The sequence below is a fragment of the Aegilops tauschii genome, chromosome 1 (assembly GCF_002575655.3).
Source record: "Aegilops tauschii subsp. strangulata cultivar AL8/78 chromosome 1, Aet v6.0, whole genome shotgun sequence".
Taxonomy (NCBI): domain Eukaryota; kingdom Viridiplantae; phylum Streptophyta; class Magnoliopsida; order Poales; family Poaceae; genus Aegilops; species Aegilops tauschii.
Window position 1 is genome coordinate 10,773,006 of NC_053035.3, and position 10,512 is coordinate 10,783,517.

A 10,512-nucleotide genomic window follows, 5' to 3' on the forward strand; every position below is an offset into this window, starting at 1 on the left:
CGAAGATGTCATCAAACCGCAGGACGATCATTCCCCCGATGGTGCTATCGACAAAGCCCTTGCCCTCTGGCACCTTGGCCATGAAAACCGGGTATGCCACATCATTCTCGGAGAGCGCCGCTTCTCCAAAGAAAGAACACTGTCATGCAGACTCCGCATAGCACCGGTTGCAGCATTGAGCAGATTAGTCGGTAGCATGGGCCTACCCACCACATGCACCCTCCTCAAGATATCCTTAGGTGAAGGTGGCCCGTCCTGAGCACGGATCGTACTCGGTGCCGGCTGGCTCGCACCCTTCGATGAGTCATCGTCTCAAAGCCACCTTCGATGTCCCATGAACAAGGTTTTCGAAGACCCGGGATCTCTATCTAGCTGGCGATACATTGTGTCATCCATGCACCAGACGCATGCAGAAAATCCGTGGACCACCTGCCCCGCGACATATCCGTAACCGAGATAGTCGGGCACCGTCGTGAGCAGTGCAGCTCTCATAGGGAAATATTCTTTCTCTGCGGCGTCCCACGTATTGGCTAGCGTTTTCCACAACGTGTCTCGCTCCTCTTTCAGCAGCCCCAGATACAGATTGATGTTGTTCCCTGGTTGTTTCGGCCCTTCAATTAGCATAATCATGTAAATATACTTCCTCTTCATGCACAACCAGGGGGGAAGGTTGTACATCCATACAAACACAAGCCAGGTGCTATGTGTGCTTCTCTGGCTGCCAAATGGATTGACTCCATCGGTGCTCGCGCCCAGCACGATGTTCCTTGGATCGTCCCCAAATTCTGGGTGTTCGAAGTTCAACGCTTGCCACTGGCTCGCATCCTTAGGGTGACTCAGCATCTTGTTTTTTTATTTATCTCCGGATCATTTCCGTCATCTTCTCGCTTCTTTTCCTCCCTATCCGCGTGCCAACGCAGGAGCTTTGCTAGCTTAGGGTCCGCGAAATACCACTGCAGACGAGGAGTGATCAAAAAGTACCACACCACTTTTCGAGGAGCTTTCTTCCTCTTCTTGTATCGAGTGACGCCGCACACCGGACATATGGTAGACTCCGCGTGCTCGTCCCGATAAATGATGCAATTGTTCATGCGCACATGGTATTTCACGTGCGGTAAATCCACAGGATACACGATTTTCTTCGCCTCCTCGAAACTGGTTGGGCACTTGTTTCCCTTGGGAAGACGTTCGTGCCAGAATGACATGTTCTCGTCGAAGCATGCGTCGGTCATTTTGTGTTTTACCTTCATCTCCAGAGCCATAAGCGTTACTTTCAGGCGGGTATCCTCGGGCCTGCATCCTTCATACAATGGAGTAACCGCGTCTATCTCCAGTTGATCCAGCTTGGCCTTCTCTCGGGCGGCAGCTCTTGCGTTACCCGTCTGCTTGAGAAGCAGCTCTTGAATATGATGGTCCTGCACCCAGCCCATCGATGGTCCATCGTCGTCTGCTCCGGCATATTCATCTTCATGATCACGCCCTTCGTCTTGATCTTTCTCATCATCATGTCCGGCATCTTCTACATGATGACTGTGTCCTGCATCTACTTTGTGATCATGTCCTGGAGATTCTTCGTCTTCTCGCCCGCCCTCGCCGCGGTTGTCTTGCTGCCCTTCCTTATTTCTTGCCCGGCCCCCATGGACGACTTCATAATCATCTTGATCACCTTGCCACCAATAGCCATCCATGAAAACACGCAAGAGCAGGTGGTCCCGCACCTGTCCGGAATCCGGGTCCATAAGGCTCTTCAGCTTGCATCTTCGACACGGACATCTTATCTCCGTCTCGTTCTTTTGAAGCATCTCGGCCTTCGCGGAGCTCAAAAACGTATTCACGATGCCTTCGATCATCGTGCGAACCATGGTCGCCTGTGGGGTTGAGCAAAACGATATTTTAGAACAAAAAAAATTTGGCATGACTTTGCCTAAAAATAGGACCAAAAAGAATGCATAGTGCCAAATTCTCGCCGAAACGGAAATGAATCAACATTCCGGCAAATATTGGCAACTATCGCATTTCAAATACCGGTACCTGCAAACACAAACATATGCAACACCACAAACATACGTAGATCTAGGCCATAAAAAGTGTGTACGTTGTTGGAGGGAGAAAAAAGTAGATCTAGAACAAAAAGAAAGCTTTCCCCTTACTTACCTATCAAAAAAAAGGAAATTTAACCACTTAAGGTTACTAATGGCGCACGTGGTGTGTGGTGCGCCATTACTAGTTTTGAAAAAATATATAAAAAAACATGTTAGTAGTGGCGCACCAGTGGATAGTGCACGCACTATCCCCTGGTGCGCCACTGGTAACAATTTTTTAATCGTTTTTTCAAAACTTGTAATGGCGCACCACACACCAGGTGCGCCATTAGTAATGTGGCTAATAATAGCGTACCTGTATCTGGTACGCCACTGCTATATAGCAGTGGCGCACCACATACATGGTGCGCCATTAATATCCATATTAGCTATAGCCGTTTTCCTAGTAGTGTAAAATTAGTGGCACATCCAATGATCCAAATTCAAAATTAGAAACGAATCTTTAGCTGGTACTCCCTCCGTTCCTAAGTATTTGTCTTTTTAGAGATTTCAAAAGGACTACCACATACGAATGTATATTGACATATTTTAGAGTGTAGATTCACTCATTTTGCTCCGTATGTAGTCACTTGTTGAAATCTCTAGAAAGACAAATATTTAGGAACCGAGGGAGTACTTCCCAATTCTACACCTGTCAATTATATTCTTACTGGCTGCATTTTGCTATTCTCTTACTACGGCCTGCTTGAATTTATTTTCACACGGGTACCAACATAACTTAATGGCGCTAAATAACAGAAGAGATATACACATATTAAAATGATGGGGGCAACAAAAGAGGGTTTCAGCTAACTCTTGTCGATTCAGGCTACCGTGCGCACAGCTGAAGAAAAACCTTTGTTACTTCCATTGATTGTGTGATGCTGCAAATATGCAAAATATGAATAGGATAAGGTTCTTAGGGTGTGTAGACAGTAGACAGCAGGTGTGAAAATTTAGCTGTTTGACTGGTGATACTAGTCATTTATATAAGTTTTCTGAACTGCTAACATCCTCTGATAGCGGGACTTCCAGGTATTTTACGGATGCAATGCAGAGTTGAAGCATTGAAACAAATCTTCAGCAAGTGTGGCAACTCCAATTCGACAAGCGCATGGCGTGCTGTTGTACAGAAAGGGGGTCTCTCTGATGATAAAGAATGCGACAATCAGATTATCTAAATGGTAGCACAATCAGTAGAGACAAGGACCAGAGGTAGACCAAGAACAGCAATAAGGAGAAAAAACACTACTCTCTCTGGAAATTACTGCTGAGACAGAGAGCTCCGTCATTGTGGCATATGTATTTACTATTTATTTAGTGGGTCACAGAGGGACAGGGATTCAGAGAAATATATAATGGAGTACCTATGGTCCAGCCATGCTTCAATGCGTTTACTCTCCTCTCGTTCCTCTGAATCTCTCTCAGTTGGTTGGTCCGTCCACCAGCCATGCTTCATGCATCTACAGCTTAGTTGCTAGTACGTGCAGACCCTTGGTAGGTGTTGATAATTATGTACTGATTTTTAGGCTTGGAAATTTTCGTTTGGTAGGCACGCAATTGGAAATTTTCCGAAGCACTGATTTTTTTTCGAAAATATTAACATCCACACATGTGGGCGTTTGCATCTCGCCCACACGCACTCGATGCCGTCCATCACGCTGCACAATTTTTGGAGCACTGAAAGTTGCCACGTCAGCCCATGGGCTCGTGCGGGCTGAAACTAACCTGACCGAACGCCGCCGACTCCTCCCCCTCACCTTATCTTCCCACTCCTCGCCTCACCTTTTCTTCCCCACTCACCCACACCAGTACGTCACTCCTCTTCTCTCCTCCCCCGCCAGCCTCTAATCCGGCGAAGCCCGTGTATCCCGGCGACTCCCGGCAAGGGCTGCGCTAGATGCGCGGTTGGAGGGCCCAGATGGAGGTAGATGGCTGGATCCAACCCAAGCACGCCAAGGCACGGAGACCACCCGCGCGGCCGTCTCCATGAGCGGCGGCTTGCCGCAGGCCAGGCGGCGGCGTGGCTACAACCAGGTCGAGGCGTTCGCGCGGCCCTGGAAGAGGAGAATGAGTCCCTCCACGCGCGTCCGCGGGGCGTGTTAGCGGCGGGGCGACGGAGATGACGAGGCGGAGCTCGAGGAGGTGCGGCGGAGCCGAAGCCAACGAGACGCTGCTCAAGGAGGCGGGGCGCAGTCGGAGAGGAGCATCTGCGGATCAACGGGGGCTCCGGCGCCGCGGGATGGTCGTGGCGGGCGGTTGGAAGGCGCGGGTGAGGAGGAAAGCGATGGACGAGGCGGGGCGGGGACGCCACGCGGAGCTCGGGCGCTCCAACGCCGCGTGATGGTCGCGGTGGACGCCGACGGGGGCGACGGCCTGGTCGGCGGGCGGCTTTGGAAGGTGCGGCTGAGGAGGGCAAGGCGGCATTCAGCATTGTCGGTGAGGGGTCGGGGCTGGGACGCCTCGCGGAGCTCCTCCATGAGCGGGAGCACGAGCTGTAGGCAGCGGAGATGTGCGTTGTGACCGCTGGAACGCGTGGAACATGCGCGCGATGCCATGGTGGCGAGCAGCTTGTCCAGGAGTTTCTGTCGGAGAGCTCCCGTCCAGCCACTGGTGAGCAGGATCCCCATGGCGAGCCCGGCCAATGCGCACGCGTGGATGCACCGGTGAAGTCGGGATCCACCAGATGCGCATGGAGTTCCTTGTCCCCGGCTGATTCAGATGGTGCGTTGCTGTTCTGCTAGTAGTACATTTGTTCTCATGCTCTGATTTGCAACTAGATAGCTCTATGTCTTTTTCATTGCCTGATCTATTCTGATTGAGGCACTATTTTTTTCTGAAATCTTTGTGTGATGGCAACTTAACAACAAATGGCAATGTTATTGCTTTGACATGGCAAATTCATAAAAAGATCACATGGCAATTTTATTGCATTGAAGATGGCAAATTTATTATACTATGGGGAATTCACTATTAATTGCAGATTTGTTTTCCATGGCAAATTATAATCAACTGACATGGCAATTTTTACAATGGTGTATATGTTCCATCTTTTGTTGTCAGTGAATAGTTGCCATGGCAAGTTGCTAGTCAATTGTCACAGTTAGTTTTTTGCCATGTCAAACTGGATTTTGTGTAAACATAAATTTGAAGCATCAATTTCTGAAAAGCCATTGCCATGGCAATTTTGATCATTTTTTTCGTGGTATTTCACATGCACAGCAATCTTTCGTGGTATTTCACATGCACGACAATTTTTCATTCACACAAAATATGGCAATTTTGATAAAAAAACAACATGGCAAATTTTTGAACACCTTTTTATATTCTAAACATGGCAAATTTAGGGTTTTTGTCAACACTCCCATGACAATCTTTATGCTTTTTTTTCTAACTAAACCACGGCAAATTTAGTTTGTTAATAATGGCAAATTTAGTTTATTCACCATGGCAAATTTAGTTTATTGGTTCACGGCAAATTTAGTTTACAAATCATGGCAAATTTAGTTTATTGATTCATGGCAAATTTAGTTTACAAATCATGGCAAATTTAGTTTTCAAATCATGGCAAATTTAGTTTACATGAATTCGCCGTGGCAAGTTTTGTTACGAATCTGCCATGGTAAGTTTGGATGTGAATCTGCCATGGCAACTTTTCTTTTTCATACTTTGATCTTCAACTTTTTGTGTTTTTTCGCACACGGCAAACTCATCATACAAAACACGGCAACTGTTTGATACAAATGTGCCATGTTTCCTATGATGAATTTGCCGTGTGCGGAAAAAAAACTTAGTGTATGTATCATGGCAAATGTAGTTTACGGGGCATGGCAAATTTTATTTCTTTTTTTGCAACGTGGCAAGTTTTCTTTTTTCAACGGGACCATGGCGATCTCATTGCATCTTTCATGGCAATGGTAGATTATGGAGCATGGCCAATTTTCTTCCTTCTTTTACAACCTTGCAAATTTAGTTTACGTGAAATTCGCCGTGGCAAATTTTGATACGAATCTGCCATGGCAAGTTTCTTGTTCATACTTGAATTTCCAACTTTTTGTTTTTTCACACACGATAAATTCATCATACAAAACACGACAATTCTTTGATACCAATCTGCCATGGCAGATCTCTTTGTTCATACTTAATTTTCAACTTTTTGTGTTTTTTCTAACACACGGCAAAATTATCCTTCAAAACCTGGCAATTTTAATTAAACTTTCATGGCAATTTTAATTAAAAATGCCATTGCATTTTTTATCTTTTACTTGTCCTGTCAATTTTTTGTGTTCACATGAATTTTTTGACTATTTTGTGTTTTTTCACATCGCAATATTGAATTTTTTTTTGTTATGGAAGATTTGCCATATTTCATTGGGGGATTAAATATGTGTTTATAAACCTTTGCCATTGTTAAAAAACTCAAATGGCAATTTTACTGCTATTTTTCGAAGCTGATGGCATTTTTTAGTAGCTGAGCAAAATCTGGGCTTTTATTTGTCAAAGAAAGGACACAAAATCTGGGCCTTTTCATTTAATTTATTGTCAGTGGGCTTTTTGTTCCTTTTTTCACAGGGAAAAGGGTCTCGTGTGATGGAGGCGTGCGGGCTGTGTGTCCCCCCTGGCGAACGAATTCATGCGAGGGGTCGATCCCATCGTGCTAAACATGTGTGTGGTAGGGTGCTCTTCGTGCCACACGTATGGGCAGTTTTAATATTCGCCCACACAAAGTCGTGTGGGCTGCCTGCTAGATATGCCACACAGGGGCGTGTGGGCGGATGTCCATTGTGCCACACGTGTGGCAGTTATTGGCGTCCTTTTTTTCCTGATGTAAAAGTATTATTATCTACGTACAATGAAAATATAACGCACATGACTTCATTTACTTTGTCATATTTGAGTTGCGTGTATGCCGAAATATTGTGCCATATATTTCTTAAGAGTGTTGCTATTCACACGTACACTCCATGCATGATTTGTGCACGATTGTTCATTGTGCATGAATCATGCATGTGTGTCTGCTGTGAAGTAGTTTCGTATTTCTTAAGATCAAGTATCATAAGGGCCTCCATCGCTTGGGGCCCCGGGCATGGCTACTAGTGGCATTGGTGCTGATGGTGGTCGCCTGAGCCTTGGTGGTCGATGGCTGCCGGAGGCTGAGCGGCGACGTACGTGCCTAAGCCTGGGAATAGTTTGTAATCCAAACCAAACCCAATCCAACCCATACATGTCCAAGTCCACCAATCAAACCAAACCAAACCAAACTGTAAGTGCTAAAATCCAAACCAAACCAAATTGTTTGTGTTTTCAAGCCAAACCAATCCAATCCATTCCCTGGAATTGGTTTGAGCCTAAAGTTTCAAACTATGGACGTGGGACACAGACCGTGGGCGAACTAGCGGCCGTCCCCGGCCCGGCCACCGTGGCAGCAGCAGCAGCAGAACAAGCGAAAGTAGCCGAGGCGAGCTAGTTGTCCATGAGGCGGCGCCTCCGCAGCAGAGAAGTGACAGAGGCAGGACAAGATCGTGCTCCAGCCCCACGCGTCTCTCCATACTCTGGTCGCAGTACGACTCCGGCGGCGGCGTGTAGAAGTGGCTGCAGGGCGAGGTCATGGGTCTCCAGCGGGTGGCCGGATTGACCAGATGCTCACACTAGGCTGCAACTCCTTTGTGGATGGGTTCATTGATAACCTCGTGGACGTGCTCTTCTGCGACGACAAGCTGCACGAGTGGTCGGATGATTTGGTTTCCATCCATGGATCGAAATCATTTGAGACTAGTCAATGTCTGTCCAAACCAAACCAATCCAATCCAAAAATAGGTAAACCCCAGACCAAACTAAATTAGTTTAGGGGATTAGTGTATTTCATCCAATCCAAAAGCAATCCAATAGGAAAACTGACTGAAACTATAGTTTCAGTCCAAACTATTAGCAGGTTTATACATGCCGATCCTGGCCAGATCCAGCCCAATTTGCTATGAGACTCGTTGTGCGTCGTACGGAGTTGGTGGAGGCCCTTCGGATTCTGTGCTCATGGACAGCGGCCGTGTGGAGTTGGCCTCTTGTGTGGGCGTTGGCCGGCCGGCAGCGCTGCAGTCCATGGTGGCTTGGTGACAACGTTTCTCGGGTGCTCCCATTTAGAGTTGTGTCAAATATTTTGTACAAGGTAGGTTACAATTGGACTCTGAGTAGTATTGTGTTTACATAGGATATTGAGTCGTGTCCTAGTAGGACACTTGTATCCTAGGCCTCTCATATATTGCGAGGGTAGACACAGAATGTAACCTATGCCAACATAATAGCACCGGAACACAGGGAAGCCGACGGCATGTGCCGGCGTCCAGGGCGACCGGGTGCGGTATTGTAGCTGTGTCATGGGGAGGAGCGCCCATAGTCAGGCCCCGGGGATGTAGCCATATCGGTGAACCTTGTTAACAAATCTCGGTGTCGTGTTCGTGTGATTGCTTGGTCCTCAGATGATCGATGATATGCCTCAGATTTATTCTTACACTCCAGGCGGCGATGAGGCGAAGCGGCTGTTGTGATTTTTTGGCGGTGCGATCCTGGTCGCAGGCGTGCGAGGGTGCTTCGTTGCGTGCTGGTGCCAGCGGGCGACGCAGATCTAATATGTGATGGTTGACGACGTCCAATGGCACACATGTATAGGAGGGTGACTTAGTCCTCATTGGTGCCTTTCCTTTTGTGCTCCTCTTGTCTGCTGATTGTTGGTGGCGTCGGTCCAAGTTCGGCTCTCCGAGCACGGATGTGGCGTTAGACGGATCGGCGCCGGTAGCCACGAGTGTGACGACGTTCGAGCTTTCTTGGAGGCGGGCAGCGACATTTACTAGGTTATATACCTCTCCCTCTCAACCACCCTGACTGGTTGTGGACGTAGGCATGGGCACTTCCTACAGTGGAGGTGTTGGCCCAGACCCTGTGGCTAATATCGGGCTAGGAGTGGAAGGAGGTGTCTTCCACTCCTAATGTGGTTGGGTAGCTGTGACATGGATGGTTAGTGGAGGCTTGGAGCATGGATGTTGGGATGGCGGTCCGCATGATTGGCTCTCCGACGGGCATCCTGGAGGCTCTGGTAGCTATGCCTCCTAGTCGTTTGGGCGGCGAGGGGTGTAGCGGCGGGTGGCTTGGGATTTTTATTTTTCAAGGGAGGTGACGAAGCCCAGATACAAATCTAGTGGCTTGTGTTGGTTGCGACTATAGTAGGTGCATCGTGGTGGCATGAGTGAGCTATCGAGTGAAAGCTCCGTACTTTGGCACCCACAACGGCGACGCTTAGGGTACCTCTCTCCTCTTGAGTACGTCGTTGTGGTTCTCCTCTCTGTGCCAATCTCAGGATGAAGATCTTTGTAAGTTTCGGACTATTGTGTAAGACGGCTTCCTCACTACCTTATATTGCTCGGCAATATACTTTGGTTTGTGTTTCATCTATAAAGCGGGGCGAGAGCCTGTTGAGACACACAGAGAGAGAGAGAGAGAGAGAGGGGGGAGAGCTCTAATGCAAGAGCCTGCCTCTACATGCACTCCTAGGTACAAAAAAGTAAATGAGAGAAGATATAAATTAAAAAATGACTAAGCTAACAGCCAATCTTATAGCCAACCCTATTATAAGCACGATTAACATTGATAACACTAATCACATGGTGGTCTCATATCGCTAGTTGTTAGCTATATTACTAGTTTTGGCCTAATACTTTTAATACTTATTCAAATGCTATTGGAGAGCCTGGAGGGCCAAATATGATGTCTGATAATTTATAGAGGATGGGCTAGTTTTTTCCCTTGTTAAAAAAGGAGAAAGACTGGTCATAGAAAAGGCTAAATAAAAACGGTCGACACACATGATGAGGCTTAAGCAGAAATCTCACCTTCTCATAAGAAAAAAAGCGAAAATAAAGTTAAGGAAATGTGACAACATGAAAATGGTTCAATATATATTAGCACACAGACAATTACTTAGAAAGATCAAGCATCTTTCTTTGCTGACATTTTAATTAATTAACTGGATAAAAATTAGCCCTAGTAATTAAATAAATGTTAAAGAACCCTGAAAATTCACCTTATGCGGGTTTAATAAGCAAATTTCCATGATATGAAACTTTGCCAAAAATAAGGAATAATTCCTAACAAAAGCTACCAAAAGGAGAGCGAATTTTGTGACACGCATGTAGAAGTCTTCAAACATTTCAAAAATATCTTTTGATATATATTCTTAGATTTAGCGTGAACATGAAAAATTTCATCCATAGGTATATCAGTGTGTGTTCTCCCTAGGGTACGACTCTCCCTAGGAAGTTCGGTTGTGTCAAGTGATGAATAGGAGGGCATGGATGACCTGTTTGTGTTCATTGTTCACTGTGTTCTGAATCTAATCTCCCTTTTTTACCACGAAGGAATTGAAGGAACTCTAGTGAGTTTT

At 46.6% G+C, this 10,512-nt stretch overlaps 1 long non-coding RNA gene across 1 annotated transcript; it reads left to right on the forward strand.

The window, feature by feature from the left end:
- Window positions 1–3,859: 3,859 nt before the first annotated feature.
- On the forward strand, window positions 3,860–6,959 carry LOC123497636 (uncharacterized). Its single transcript, XR_006671405.1, has 2 exons — window positions 3,860–4,805; window positions 6,654–6,959. It is a non-coding gene; the product is annotated as an uncharacterized lncRNA (long non-coding RNA).
- Window positions 6,960–10,512: the final 3,553 nt, after the last annotated feature.